Below are 16,898 nucleotides of genomic sequence, written 5' to 3' on the forward strand. Positions count from 1 at the left end.
ATTAAAAGGTCCCCATCTCGGCAATTGTGAAACCTCGCAATCGAGCCAAACAAGTCTTGTTGTGAAAAAAAATGTTTTCCGCTTTTTGGCATAGGACGACAAACGAAGCGATGAAGAACCCACTCGATATCATATCCAACAGTTTTACATTCACTAAATACCTACATTTAGTTAGCAAAGTCGGGTGGGGGGTATTATTCGTATTTAGTGTGGCAGTGTGTGTAGCCACGCCCACTCCAGCTGTATTTAAGTAGCCATGTGTGTGCGTCTGGACCTATTGACACATTTACAAGATGGATGCGGATGCTCTAGCTAACGCTATAAACCGAATTTATGAAGCCGGTAGAAATATCAACAGTGGGCAATTAATTAACTCCTTCATATTGGACTATACATAACGGGAACTCCGAACGGGAACTCCGAACTCCGAATCTGACGATGACAAGAAGACAACAGGATTTCAGACATTGATCTCCACATCAGTTCACTTTCATGGGACAGTCGTCTGCAGACAGACCTTCTGCTGTGTTCTTGGGTAAGTTTTAGTGAGTTACATGTGTTGTATACTAGGATTTTGTGTTGTTTACTTAGGATAGCCAAACAGTTATTTGTTGTTTTGTGAGTAAGGTAGATAGCGCCGTTGTTAGCATCAGTTATCAGACCACTGAAACTGCTCACCACAATTATGCCACCCCTCTACAAAACTAATGAGATGGTGGGAGGAAGAAATACGTTGTCAAAGATAAAACATAATGAATAAATACATTTGTTGCAGACCTACTAAACATGCAACATACTGTACAGTATGTTTCATGCACCATTTTAGTGTGTGTGTGTGTGTGTGTGTGTGTGTGTGTGTGTGTGTGTGTGTGTACCAGCTAGCCAAACAAGTGTTAGCTAGTTAGCTTTGTTAGAGATGTAATAGATTATAGAAAAAGTAAATGCTTTTGTAATGAACGGTAATCAGGGTTTTTCCTGCATAGAGAATCATATTTCTAGCCGCCTCCAGCTCTCGACAAAACTCTGACAGTCGTATTTTCTGCTGTGGATTTCTGTCATTTCTAACTGCAATTGCGGCACTGCGCCGACGTGGTGGCGGGGGCGCTGTTTCGCAAACAAGTTAGCTTTCGTTTTTGCTAGCTGATAGTTGATATTGACTGCTCAAGGAGAATACATTTGAAAGTACAGAATGCCTAAGAGCCTTATATTGCATTATATTACATTATATTTTGATTGGTCATCTGGTGCATGAATATTGTGTTTTCCTTTACATAAATAATGACATTTCCACCATAAGTTGATGCAGAAAGGTCACAAATTGGTGCATATCAATTCACCAGAATGCAAGAAATTAAGTGTTTGATGCTCGTTTAAGGACCCCCAGACAGCCCCGCTTCATGGGTCCCCCCCAATGTCAAACACCACTGGTACCACCTCCGCCTCATTTTGAGCCAGGAAAAACCCTGCCTACTAAACATGCAACATAGTGTAATATGTTTCATGCGCCATTTTAGTGTGTTTGTGTGTAACAGCTAGCCAAACAAGTGTTATCTTGGTAGCTAGCTAGCTTTGTTAGAGATAATATATTATAGAAAAAGTAAATGCTTTTGTAATGAACGATAATGTTGTGTGGAATCAAAAATAATGATTAATTCATTGATATGTTGATTTGCTGTAGAATAATACTGTGAATTTAAATGATTTCACTAGCCTACTTGCCAGTGGCGGCTGGCCGATAGAGGGCGCTAGGGCGCCGCCCCCACCTTCACTTCCTAGTTGCGATTTGTTGGCTGATATTCTGTCGGCGCCTATCAGCATTCATAAAAAATCCTCCAATACAATAAACATTTTATCTGTGTGTGTGTAAAATTCACTGTTAAAATACATAGGGGGAGGAGTCGGGTCGCCGATCGAATGCAAGTCTATCGCAGGCCAAATACTTTTCGCTTACACGTGAGCTGTAGCAGCGCTCCAATTGGCTGTCTCTATTTCTCGGCCGGGGCTCAAAAAGTTGCGTCCTGAATATCCGGTTGTAATAGCAGACAATGCATTATGCTGAGGACTTCCGACTTCCGGGCTTCCGGACTTCCGGGCTTCCGGAGTATTTTAAATGAACATTTGTAATGTCTGTCTCTGATGTTCATGGTCAATTAAATCAGCCTATTTTGTGCAACTAATAATGTTCCCGCTAATGGGTTAACCGAGCAGCCTCGCACCTAACGTGCAAGCACCTAGCTTCGAACTATTCATAGCAATATGCGCGGGGCAAAAATAATCTATTGCCTCTAAAATCACCACGAACAGAACGGCGGAGGTACGGGTAAACAGGGCTCATGTTGGTGTCATCAAAGGTAAGAGCTGTTTTTCTTTAACTCAACTGATAGCATTACCTTGCTGTTGTTGTTTACCGAATGCTCCATCTGACTGTCACACTGTGATTGTACTTGTGTAAACAGTTAATGAGTAACGTTAGCCGTTTTTTTTTGCGTGTCCTCTCATAGGCCTACTTCAGTGGTGTAGTCTAGTTTTTTCTAGCGGGTATACTGTGATTTTTCCCTCCCAGCCTCATATCGTTCATAAACATACATCTGCGCTCCCTGTCTAACGTTATATATATAACATGACATGTTATAAGGCTGATCTGTGCATGATATTGCTGCATTCTGACATATTTCATGTCGCATCTCCCCCCTTTGATGGTATATGAGCTATAGTCAGTCGCAATGGTCCAAAATTCAAGTGCTTCGTAACACAGACGGGGTGAATTCGGATGGGGTGAAGAGTCGGACCACGCCGTATCATCCGCAGGGTAATGGGGCCTGCGAGCGCTTTAATCAGACTTTGATTTCCCTCCTGAGTTCCTTAGACCCCGCCACGCAGACCCACTGGCATAACCAGCTGCCTTTCCTGGTCCAGGCCTACAACAATGCTACCCATGCCAGCACCGGGATGACCCCCCACTACGTCCTGTTCGGCCGCCATGCCAGACTGCCGGTGGATTTGATATATGAGGTCTCGCCCCCGCAGCGGAGAACCACGCTGGAGGGGTGGGTCCACAGCCATCACCGGGCGCTGATGGCAGCCTATGAGCAGGTGCGGACGAATGCTGCCCGGTGCCAGGCTTGGGACCGTGCTCGATATGACCAGGGTGCCCGGGCTTTACCCCTGCTGCCAGGGGAGCGCGTCCTAGTCAAGAATTTCCGGCGTCGGGCACAAGAGAAGCTGGCCCCACGGTGGGTGCCAAAACCCTACGTGATTATCGCACAGACACGCCCTGACCAGCCAGTATACATTATCCGCCCCGAAGGACAGGAGGGCCCTGGCCGGACCCTCCACCGCAACAATCTCCGCCCCTGCCCGGTGGGAGTGTCTTCCCCCCCAGACGAGTCAGCAGAGTTGCCCCCAGGTAGTGAGCCTCCGACAGGGTTTAGCACCCGCCGCTTTCCCCTATTCCCCTTCCCTGCGCCAGTGGTTCCCAGTGGACATGCCCCTTTGGCCACGGGACTCTTTCCTGTCCCGGTGGTGGCTTTGGAACAGGCTGAGCCTCCTGGCCCTGTGGAATGGGGGCCAGTAGGACTGGGGAATGTGTCTCCCAGCAGGGGAGCTTAGGACGAGAGGTTGTGGAGGAGGACTGGGAAATGGCAGCGCGACCTGTTAGCCCAGGTGTGAGGGGGGAAGTAACCGGTGGTGCAGCACCGGAAGTCGATCAGGTTGGCGACCCCCAAGAGGTGATGAATGAATGAATGAATGAATGAATGAATGGACTTTATTGTCATTGCTACAGTACAGGTACCAAACAACGAAATTTAGGAGGGGTGGCTCCCATGGTGTTAGGAAAGGGAAAAAAAAAAAACTTTTAGAAAAAGAATAAAATCAGGTAAGGAGCTGGTTTACATAAATAAAGGCTATGTACACAATCCACTGTACTATACTGCACAGATAGTCAACTAGGGTTGTCATATTGCACAATAGTATTTTTTCACGTTATTTAAAGTGTCATAGTTTGCAGGCTTGAAATGTACATGTTTGTGCCTCAGCACTAGCTGCCATACAATCCGTCCAGACTGTCCTGGGCCCAGAACTTAGGTCGTTGCTGTGTTCAGGGCCTTGACGGCCCTGTGGTAGAAGCAGTTCTTCAGTCTGTTTGTCTTCCAGCACAGCCTACTGGTGTTCGCCGTTCCCGACGTAGCAATCGGGGCAAGCCTCCTTTACGGCTGATACAGATGTAATGGCCGGGACGACCATTGATAAAGAGGGGGGGTTTATGTTGTGTGTATGAGAATGGGGTGTGTGTGGGTGAGCGCGTTTGTGTGAATGAGTATGCGTGGAGTCTGTCTCTCTCCAATTTGCAGCGGCCGACGGAGGGAGCTGATTGGTGGGTGAGCCAGAGCGCGGGCTGCTGAGGGCGTTAAAGCCGAGCTACGGACGGGTGACGTGAGACGCAGTAACCACGCACTATTGCCAGCAACCAGGGACCAGATCCAGGAAGTGAACGCCAGGGGAGAACACGCTCAGGGAACGCCGCCGGAACGCAGACTGATCGCTGTTGACTTCTGATCTACGCTCGCTAGTTGGGGACAAAAGGGACGGTCGACACCTCACCCTACTATAGGGATTTTGCATGTGAGTTGGGGCCGCCTTTTGTCTCTGTTCCTGACCTATGTTTTGTTTCTCTCCTCCGAGTACACCGTGAGAGACGGAGAGCTACACCGGAGGAGAGGTCTTCGTGACGCCGGGTCCGACACCGCACGCTGACGGTGACAGGACCAAATCACCTCGCTGTTAGACCTGCGCTGGACGCTATCATCGAAACGCCTGACACACGAGACCCTCTCGTTCTGGAGTATATTGTTGGATTATAACGGAGGACTTGGAGAACCACTGAGACTGATCAAACAAGCCAGTTGAGTATCCCTGCTCCCCCAGTACTGTGTTGGATTTTCCGGTCCCCCCCTGAGTGAGAGGGAGGACGCTCCCTGGCGGGGGGCTGGACGGACGAACTAAATATTTTCTCTCAAACCTTTAGTTAATCTGTTATTGTGTGTAACTGCCATTTATTTATAATTAGTATTTAGTATTTATTGGGGACTGTTGGGGAACGGGGGGGGGGACTATAGGGGGGGCTGTTAACTAACATTTGGCTTAGCCCTGAGGCTGGAACCCCCATGCTGTCCTGTGGATGCTCCTAGTATCCTTCATCCCGTGTGCAACCTACATTTGCTGAGTGCAATCGTGTGTGTGCTTTCCGGTTTGCCCTACTGTGTGGAAGGGGTATTTTTGCTGTGTAGTGATCTCATGATTCAGCTTGAGTGTGTGATATTTTGATCTCTTAGTTCACGTTTTGTAGTGCTGCTCAGTGTGCCTATTTATAATTGGAGGGACTGGAGTCCGAGTGGACGGTAGACAGTGGCAGGTTGTTTGTGTGGGACAAAGCCAGTGTAGTTGCTGAAGCCCTGTATTACCCCTGCCTTCTCCTCAGTGCCCCCTTACATGAATTTCAGATTTTAGAACATTAAATAAAGATTGTTTTTAAAGGTATTCTTTGTCTTGTGTCTTGTCTGTGAACGTGGGGGATCTCGAACCTGGAGGGGGACGGAAGAGGGAGACGGGGCCGTGTTTTCGGTGTCTAGAACTAGTCCTGTCTGTTCCCTCTCTCGCCCCCCCCCTACTGGTGACACAAAAGGGCCACTTTATTTTACAAGGCAGAGGACAGAGGTCGGAGCACACCACCACACGACAGAGCTACAAAAACCAATAGAAATACTTTATTCATCAACAATTCATAAGCCTCACAACAGGTTATTAGTGGGCTGACCGGCCCTGCCAAGACCTATACCCCCCTCAAGCAGTCTATCCCAGTTAACCAGCGCATAAGGCACTTACCAGCGCAACAATTCACACCCCTGGATTAACCAGCTATCATACAGAATAATTACACCCTATAATATAGGCACACATGATTTCACCCTCTCACTAGGCACACATGATTTCATCCTCTCACTAGGCACACATGATTTCATCCTCTCACTAGGCACACATGATTTCATCCTCTCACTAGGCACACATGATTTCACCCTCTCACTAGGCACACATGATTTCATCCTCTCACTAGGCACACATGATTTCATCCTCTCACTAGGCACACATGATTTCATCCTCTCACTAGGCACACATGATTTCATCCTCTCACTAGGCACACATGATTTCATCCTCTCACTAGGCACACATGATTTCACCCTCTCACTAGGCACACATGATTTCATCCTCTCACTAGGCACACATGATTTCATCCTCTCACTAGGCACACATGATTTCACCCTCTCACTAGGCACACATGATTTCATCCTCTCACTAGGCACACATGATTTCATCCTCTCACTAGGCACACATGATTTCACCCTCTCACTAGGCACACATGATTTCACCCTCTCACTAGGCACACATGATTTCACCCTCTCACTAGGCACACATGATTTCACCCTCTCACTAGGCACACATGATTTCACCCTCTCACTAGGCACACATGATTTCACCCTCTCACTAGGCACACATGATTTCATCCTCTCACTAGGCACACATGATTTCATCCTCTCACTAGGCACACATGATTTCACCCTCTCACTAGGCACACATGATTTCACCCTCTCACTAGGCACACATGATTTCATCCTCTCACTAGGCACACATGATTAGGGCGCTTTGATTAACAGGTACGACCAGACTTCCTTTGACCAACCCGACAGCTCCCCCAGCCTCAGATCCCACCAATTAACCCCGCTGTTTTAGACTATTTAAAAACCTACAAAAATCGAACAATCCCCCCCCCCCAAACACAGACACGGACAATAACAACACAGAACATACTGTATATGTTAACATTAAAAAGGCACTTAACTTGCCCAGGTGGCAAGACCCTCCCCCGGGGTCTGCGCGTTGTGGCACCGTGTCGACTCGGCTCGTAGTGACGGAGCCGCCGGGGAACCCGTCGACACAGTGCTGAACGTGGAACGCTCCTCAGTTGTTAGGAGCGCCGCAAACTGGAGTCGGAGAGTGGCTGTATGGCACCTAGTAGGTTTACCACAGTACCTTTGATCAGCGTGCGTAAAGTTCTACTTTTCCGAATAGTCACCAAGGCACACTGCAAGCGCCCCGTTGTCCAGCTGAAGCCCCGTAATATGGGATTGTAGTGCTGCACACCTGGATTTTATAACGTTGTATTTGATAACGTTTATTCCGTTCTGCTTTTATGTGATAGTCGGGGTCTTATAGGGCTCTCCCAACCCGAGGTGCTCTCCGCGCTCTCTTCCTGCTGATTGCGCGATTTCCTCCGTGTGTGATGTGTGTGCGTGCTCCGTAGTAGTAGCCTATGCAGTTATGGAATTTATTGTAAAAAAGTTTATCTGGTAGGTATTAAACCTGGATAGGCTGAGAGCCGCTGCCACCACCTTTGTTTTACCGGTCTGGTCCGGATGTCAGATTCAGAACCCTGAGAATACCACTCACACGACCACAGTGTACCAAAAAGATATATCACTTTATTTAATAAAATACAAGTTCAAGTTCATCAGCTCTGCGCGGGTTACTAGTGGGCCGCTAGGAGACCGGCCCTGCCACGACCTATCCCCCCTCCACACAGTCTGTTCCCCCGGGCAGCCCTCGCTCGGGAGCGGAGCTTGGTGGACGATACAGGGCTTTTCCCTAATGACTTGTCCCGCTCCCATGGGAACCAAAGTAGTGAGCCTGCATCAACCTTAATGCTATTCAAGTGCAAGAAGATTACATTTGTCTTCGCAGTTTAAGATACACACATCAATCTGCTGCGGTAGTAAACACAGCGCAGTAGAATGACGTCACAGTCGCCACCTAGTCTGGAACGCAAGTCGAACGTTCGAACGATTAGCAAACGATTAGCAAGAGCGTTCGAACGATTAGGCCTGCCAGGATTTGGCAGTGCCAGGTTTTGGCATGGCTGTGTTCGGAATAGCGTACTAGCATACTGCATACTAGCATACTCAATGAGTATATACCAGTGGCGGGCGGTGCATTTCACACCTAGGCCTTCAGTGATGTCCGACACAGTCCTACCTGAATTATTCTAACTCTTAATACCATCATTATGACGCCATGGCTCTAGAAACTAGACAGAAACACAGTATAACTGGGCGTTGCATCACCTTAACATAATCAGACAAGTACAACAGAGTTATATTAATATTTCCGAAGCATTTTTAATCAATAAATCCGCATTTACAATGAAGAGTGTGATCTTTAAGATCGCTTCGCTTGGATACTGTCAAAACGTTTAAATAAAAGGCACTTTTATCATCAAGAAACGTGACAAAACAATTCAACAAGTCTCCTTGAGTACTTTTACTGCACAGCTGATTCACGTGCGCCACCCACGTAATCTCCACATCTCTTGCAACCTGCAACAGACGCATCAAACATTTATTTTATAAGCCTATATTTGTCGTTTTAATTACCTATATATTAATTCGTTAATATTGAAACGAAAATAAAATGAATTTTAATTACCTATATATTAATTCGTTAATATTGAAACGAAAATCGTTGAGCTGTAAATCCACTCGAGTGTCCCCAAAGGTGTTCAAAAGCACCGTTGCTTGTAAGTGCCCAGCCGTGCTTTGGTGTCTCGTTGCTCCCTTGGTTAGACAACTCAAGTTTGCAAAACCAGTGTGGCTCCAAACACCCGATCGATCTGTTGCAAATAGCAGGCATTGCCAGCAGTACAATTTGCAGTGCCTTTCGGAGCCTGTGAGCCAGGGGTACCGCTAGTAGTTAGCGATCTGAAAGTACCGGACAAACCCTTTTCCCCGCTGAGAAAGGCTCGCAAGAGTCGGGGTTGGCCGTTCTCTGATAATGTCTATCTTTTCCTGGAAAGTTCTTCTAGAAAATGGCGTTGTTTTAAGATCTGCCACCACATCTGCCTCTTCTCCCCCTTCCGCCATTGTAGCTGATTGCAGACGGTATAAAGATACGCAAATTACCTTGCTACGCATCTCAATAGTGCGTATCCAATCAAAAGACGTGCTGGGTGCTGACATCAGATTGAGCCTTCCAGCAGGCGCCGTTGTTGATTTTGCTCGCATCTACGTAGGTTTACTAGGAACGCCACAGGTTTTCTCGTTCCAACGTTAAGTTACAGGTCGAATTCGCGGCACCGTCTGTTGTGAAGGCGGGCAGATTTGGGAGCCCCCTAGCAACACATTTTGATTGGATAAAAGCTCTAACATAAAGGCCAGCCCTCCAAATCTCAATTGGAGACTGGAAGCAGCGCAACCAAGAGGAAAGCTATGAAATGAAGAGAATAGACTATGGGGAATCATTAATACATATTTGTGGAAAAATATATTAAATAAAATGTATATTCTGATGATGTTTAGGCCAGCAGAGAAGGCCTTGCTGGCCCTGACGGCACACCACTGGTATATACTGCATACTACCTACTAAATTCACAATAATAGTATAGTAGTATCCGAAAACCAGCCGACCATTATGCATACTCCATTTCGCTGGGAGCAGCGAATTTAAACCTCCATTTTAAACCTCCATTAGCTAAAATATGTAGTTTTGGCTTTACAAGTGTTAACATGTCATTTTATGAAGTTTTAATATGTTTTCAGGCGAGAAAGTAACCACATATATTCCCAAAATGTGTCCAGTTTACCAAAATAACCCGTTTATATATCTGATCTGACGATTTTTTGCGTCTTCTGTTCGCTAGCTGCGTTCGTAAGTTCGCCCTGGAAATATGATCAGCACTCATGGAATGCCTCTTGTCCAATCAAATTACCTGGTCCCTTTATGACGTTGCACCCAGTGTGCGCTCCAGCGCTCTCAGAGCGATTTTAACTTCTCCCTTCATCCAGGACACCTTGTGCATAGTCTACCCACAAATAGAGTGCTTATATAATAAAGTTCCATGAACAAGAGTGCTCCAGGCACAGGCATATGGATGCTTAGGGTCATGGTCCTCTTTCTCACGGCCATACTAGCCTGAATACGCCCGATCTCGTCCGACCTCGGAAGCTAAGCAGGGTTGGTGCTGTAAGCTTTTCGTTCCTCCGCGTTACCGAGGAGAGGCGCGTGCAGCGGCCGAGGAGAGTGCACTCTTTCCGGATAGACATTTATGCATGCTTTCGGGGTTCGAAACATAACTTCCCGGGGTGCCAGTGGGTTGGTTGATGGCTCAAAATGACCGTATAGCGATGGTGGAGTTAGCAAAGTAGTATTGTGTTTTTACCACCTTTCTAGCCGGTGTTATTCACGGACAAATACGGTGCCCGGGGCACACTCTTTGCGGGTTAATAACGTCGCTTTACCGGGGCTTACGGTGAAAATTCAAATGTGTCCGGACAGGGGAGAGGGGCGGGATCGTAAATCACTTTGAATGGAGTAGATTGGAGACCCCCATCGATGTCGACACTGTTCGGCATACTGCTACTAGCTTACTAGCTTACTATATTGTTGTCTTAACAGTTGGTAAAATAACATGATTAAAATAAATATATATGAGCAATAACATATCGTGGGCAAGCACTACAACCAACTTGTCCGTCTGAAGCTACAATACTGGGATCATTCGTGATTGGGCTACAAACAGTCAAATACTAGGTGAACATGTATGTAAGACACAAATAAACTTGGATTTCATACATTTCAAGTGGCATATTTGTAATCATGACGATGTAGTCATGTCTAAGAATGCATTTCACCATGTTAATGTTAATTATTGTTAATACATGTTAATTCCCAGTATAGTGAAAATACCACCGCTCATCCGTGATCAGACTTAGCTGGGGTGCTGCAGCTGAAGAGTATCAAATAGAGTGCAAAAAAGCAGCATCTGCACACTCAAATATGTGCAAAAAACTATGTTTATTGCAAGCTTTCGGTACCCAGGCTATCGGACAATGTAAACAAAAGCTGTATGACAAGTTTGTATGATGCAGTTTGACGAGGCTGAAAGCGCACAGGGTTGCCAGATGGGATTGACAATTTACAGCCTAAACTTTCTATAACCTCAAAATCAAGTAGCCCATTCAGCGGTAACCCGCCCCATCTGGCAACCCTGGACGCAACTCTGCAACTCTGGACGCGAAATGCATTTTGGGAAATAGGAGCCGAGCTAGTGTCCATCAAAACCGACTTAAATTTTTACCGGAAATAACTGCTCACCTACTAAATTTCTCGCATACTCAAATCTCGCATACTGTACGTTCGGAACGTACTACATACTCAAAATCTACGTCATATCTAGTATGAGTAGTATGCTAGTACGCTATTCCGAACACAGCCCATGACAGTTCCTCTAAATGCCAGATTATGTTCTGCCAGATATTGAACGGCTGCGACAATACGGGTTAACACGGCCTGCCAATGCGCTTTCTCCCTCTCCATTTCCTTCTGTTGCAGCGCATCTATGCCCGTGTTAGTCTCAAGTCTTTTCGTTGCTTCTCTCCATTTGCACGCATTTGAAAGATGCTCTGGGGAAGTTTCGTGTGATTTCAACTTGTCACTTAAATGACGCCAATCGTTGCTCCCTTTATCAACTAGTTGTGATGGAGGCCTATCCTTTATGTTGAAAAGCTTACAGCAAAAGCAAAAAGACATGTCCCGTTCTCTTTCATAGTATTCGTTTTGTATCTCACTATGGGAACGCCCCCTGCGTGACCTCATCAGAAACTGAATTACACTGCGCCAGCCCATTGGCTGGCCCAGGCGACGCTTGTGTCACGAGGGAGTTGAAATACTTCTGTTGAAGTGTAGGAATACTCTGACTCGGGGTAGCGATACCCCGTGTTACGATTACAAAGCAATACTCGCCTTGCTCGGAACGAAAATAGTAGCGATACTCCTCGTTCTGAATGATGCGAGTAGCAATACTCCCTGTTCTGCGAGTAGGAATACTCCGAACGGTTACGGGTAGCAATACCCAGTGTGAGAGACAAAAGTAGAAATAACTTTATCTCTATAACGCACTGCTAGCGGGTAGATAGTAATATCCCTCCCCCGGCCCCTCTGTTTTCCCTTGATAGCTGACAAGCTAACGGGTGAAGTAGCGAGGCCTGCTAGCAGCTCGCCTACAACCCTTAGCCAGAAATGGCTAACGTTGAGGCTAGCGGGCCTAGCACAGCCGAGACTAGCCGGAAGACCTGCCCGTGCGGCAAGTCAATGGCTAGCTGGGACACTCACTCTAAGTGTGCAGTGTGTCTGGGATTAATCCACGCCCGGGCCGCTGTTATCTCTACCGATGAGTGTATCCACTGTGCAGTGTTCCCCAAGAAATCTCTCCGCCGACGGCTAAGTCGCATGGCTAGCCTGTCGGGAGAAGATCCGCTTCTGTGTAAGGCAGCCGAAACGCTGCCATCACAGTCTAACGCGGACATGTCTCCAGGTTTACCGACACCATGCTGGGCGGACTTAGTGCCACATAGCCCTGACATCGGTTTCCCGTTACTGGATGACAAGGGGATGGACAGCTTTACCGCTGCTCGCTATGAGAGAGACTCGGACAATGATGAGGGAGGGTCGCGTGACTCAGACCTCATTTTGTCCACCGATGATGAGGAAGACTCCTCATTATCAACCGGTAGGCGCGGAGCTGGAAAGCCCCCCACGCCTGACGGAGGTAACCAACCCTCCATGGACTGCGACATGCAGGACATGTGCAAGCGAGCAGCGGAGAGGCTGAATATCCCCTGGCCCGTCGCCCAAACCGAAACTGCTATGTCACGCTTTGACGGCAAAAGACTGCAGACGGCGGCTAAGACGGGGAAACAAGTTATGCCGTTCTTCCCCGAGCTACTCGATGAGATAGCAGTTACGTGGAAAGAACGGCCATTCAGCGAGAAACACCCAATAATCAGGGGGTTCTCGACTGGATTGTGAGGGGATGGACTCCCTCGGCCTCCGCCACATCCCACCGGTCGAGCCGGTGGTGGCGCGCCACCTGCACCCGAAGACCCCCGTATCTTCGGCTGCCCCATCCCTACCCTCCAAGTCGGACCGCTTCCAGGCTAGCCTTACAGACAAGTGCTACAAAGCAGCGGCACTGACAGCGAGGGCTCTCAATGCCTCCGCACTCCTATCAGCCTACCAGGCTGAGCTGGAGGAGGATATGACCGCTAACCCAGACAATATGCCTACCCTATGGGAGGAAATCTGCGTTATAACGGATCACATCCTCCGTCTCCACAAGACGGCCATTCAAGCCACGGGTAAATCCATGGCTCTCATGGTACTTGTCATGGTTTCTTAGGTTTTCATTTTAGAGACATCTAGTGGACATTTTATGACATTACATTTGTTACTGCCTTTATTCAGTTTCGGTTTTGATTAGTCACATGACGAACATTAGTCACATGACGTGAGCACACTGTTCAGACGTGATAGCTCGTGCAACAGCTAGTTGAGAGGAAAAGCTCTGGAGAATCTCTTTGTTTACATTCTTGCCCTGGAAAAGGCTTTGCTTGTAAGTTGCCTTTTCTTTTCTTGTTTAACTACAATGTATAATGTATATGTTTATAAATACATAGCTTATATTATTTAAGTATAACTATTTGTATTGTTATATTGATATTATATGTTGGCTACATACTGTTGATGTTGAAAGTGTAACAGTATAGTTTTGAGCATTACAGTAATTGTACTCTTATGTTTATTTACAGTTTTACAAAATAACCAAACGACCACTCATGTTTCTGAGGGTTGAGTAAAGAACTAAACTTTACTCCAGCGTCTGAGGATTCATTTGTGTGTCAGTGTGTGTTCGCTATCTGTGGAAGTTGCGCCCTGGTTACGCGCAGTGGGAACAGAATAGTAAAAAAGCAACCACTCAGCGGGCGGATCGACTCAAGGAGAGAGATCTTCAGCGCAAGCACTGCTCCCCATCATCCTTGCTCACGCCAAGCACACAGCAATATTCATGATGGAAGAGTTGAGCAATGCTGAGACAAGGTCAGTGGCCTCTAGCACATCTAGGTCTTTTAAATCAACAGCCAGTAGGGCAGCTGTCAATGCACGTGTCAAAGTGGAAGTAGCACGCACACGTGCTAGCTATGCAAAAATGGAATCAGAGATTATGATCGAAAAAGCCCAAATGGAAGCAAAATTAAAGAACTTGCTGCATGAGAAAGAAGTGGCAGAAGCCATCGCTGAAGCTAATGTTCTTGAAGCAGCAGCGGAGGAAGAAAACAACGGTATCGAAGCTGTCATTCATGCCACTGTTGACCGCACACGCCAGTACGTAGAACAACAGTCACAGCTACCACTATCTGCCGAAGATGTTAAGGACTCTATAGCCAATCTGGAACCGATAGTCCATAGGCTGAGATCCTCCTCACCACCCAGACAGCGTCTGACTGTTTCATACGAGAGACAGCACTCCTCCACTGTGAAGCATGAGCACAGCTCTCCATCACTGCGACCTAGTAGGCCAAAGACATCAGGGCAGCCCTCATCAGAGCAGCCCACACCCAGCAGGCCCAAGGGTTCACCATACAAACCAACAGGAAGCGGTGACACAAGCGACATCAGTGATGTGGCTCGGTACCTAGCACGCAGAGACCTCGTAACCTCCGGTCTCACCAAGTTCGATGATCACCCAGAAGATTACTGGGCATGGAAGTCGTCCTTCAAGAACGCCATTGACGGACTACTACTCAGTGCTAATGAAGAGATGGACCTCATGATTAAGTGGTTAGGGAGTGAATCTGCAAAGCACGTGAAACGAATAAGAGCAGTACATGTAGGTCATTCATCTCAAGGTCTATGCAAAGCTTGGGAACGCTTAGAAGAGTGCTTCGGGTCTCCAGAGGTAATTGAAAAGTCCCTCTTCGACAGGCTGGAGAACTTCCCAAAGATCAGCAATAAAGATCCTGTGAAGCTGAGAGAGCTAAGTGACCTTCTCCAAGAGTTGGAAGCAGCCATGTTCGAAGGTTACCTGCCTGGTTTGAGCTATCTGGACACTTCACGCGGCATTTTGCCCATCGTAGACAAGTTGCCCTACAACATCCAAGAGAAATGGATATCACAGGGTTCCAGATACAAAGCTGAGCGACAGGTAGTTTTTCCCCCATTCACATTCTTCTGCGAGTTCATCACCAAAGAGGCACGAGCTCGCAATGACCCAAGCTTCAGGCTATCGATGAGTAACACAGCCCAGATGAAGTCAGAGCAGCCATTCAAGAGACAAAGTAAGAGCATGGTCTCTGCACGTAAGACAGATGTCTCTCACGAGAAAGACACACGAGACGGTTCAGGCCGAACAGCAGTGGACATGAAAAAACTATGCCCTCTCCATAAGAAGCCACACCCCCTAACACGCTGCAGAGGTTTCAGAAGCAAGCCCCTCGAGGAGCGCAAGGCCTTCCTCAAAGACAACGGTGTCTGCTTCAGATGTTGTTCCACAACTACTCATCTAGCCAAGAACTGCACCACAGCCATCAAGTGCATGGAATGTGAGAGTAACAGCCACACCACGGCTCTTCATCCAGGACCTCCGCCTCCAGCCCCATCTGAGGATGGCGGGGAGGGAGAAGGAGGATCAGACCAATCTGCAGTCACCTCAAATTGCACAGAAGTCTGTGGAGAGGGTCAAAGCGGCAGATCCTGCTCGAAGATTTGCCTGGTGAATATATTCCCAGAAGCACACCCAGAGAGAGCAACCAGAGCATATGTTGTGCTGGATGACCAAAGCAACAGGTCGCTTGCAAGGTCTGAATTCTTTGATATGTTCCACATCAAGGGGTCAGATTCAGCATTCACACTTCGTACATGTGCAGGTACAACTCAGATGACAGGAAGGAGAGCCACAGGCTTTGTGGTGGAATCTGTGGATGGAGCTACAACAGTGACACTACCTACACTAATAGAGTGTAACAACATTCCCACCGAAAGAGCTGAGATACCTACGCCAGAAGCAGCGTTGCATCATTCCCACCTCAAGCCCATAGCATATGGTATACCACCTTTGGATTCTAAAGCACAGATCCTTCTCTTGCTAGGCCGAGACATCCTTAGAGTTCATAAAGTGCGGGAGCAACGGAACGGTCCACATGACGCCCCCTACGCACAACGACTCGACCTGGGATGGGTCATCATAGGAGAAGTCTGCCTAGAGGCAGCCCACAAGCCTTCAGACATCCAAAGCTACCGCACCAATGTGCTTGAGAACCAACGCCCTTCATTCTTCAGCCCATGTCCGAACAGGATCCAGGTGAAGGAGCAATATGTTCCGAAGCCAGCACATCAAATTGCCCCAGCGCAAGGCACCCACAGTATCCGGGAATGCAACTTAGGGAGCACCATCTTCAACACGTCCGGGGATGACAACAAGATTGGACTCTCTATTGAAGACAGACTGTTCTTAAAGGTCATGGACAAAGAAATGTATATGGATGACTGCAACAGCTGGGTGGCACCATTGCCATTCAGAACACCCCGTCAGCAACTCCCTCACAGCCGAGGCCAGGCCCTCACACGACTTACCTCTCTTCAAAACACACTGGAGAAAAGGCCCGAGATGAAGAGGCACTTCATCGCGTTCATGCAGAACATCTTCGACCGTGATCATGCTGAGCTGGCTCCTACATTGGAGAACGGACAAGAATGTTGGTACTTACCTATCTTCGGGGTTTATCACCCTCAGAAGCCAGGCCAGATTCGAGTCGTCTTCGATTCCAGTGCAAAATGGAAAGGCGTGTCACTGAACGATGTTCTCCTTTCTGGTCCGGACTTAAATAACAGCCTCTTAGGAGTACTGGTGCGATTCAGACGAGAACCGATCGCTGTCACTGTGGACATAGAACAAATGTTTCACAGCTTCGTTGTGAAAGAAGACCACAGGAACTTTCTCCGCTTTCTGTGGTACGAGG

The sequence above is a fragment of the Nansenia antarctica genome (assembly GCF_963989245.1).
Source record: "Nansenia antarctica genome assembly, chromosome: 4".
Taxonomy (NCBI): domain Eukaryota; kingdom Metazoa; phylum Chordata; class Actinopteri; order Argentiniformes; family Microstomatidae; genus Nansenia; species Nansenia antarctica.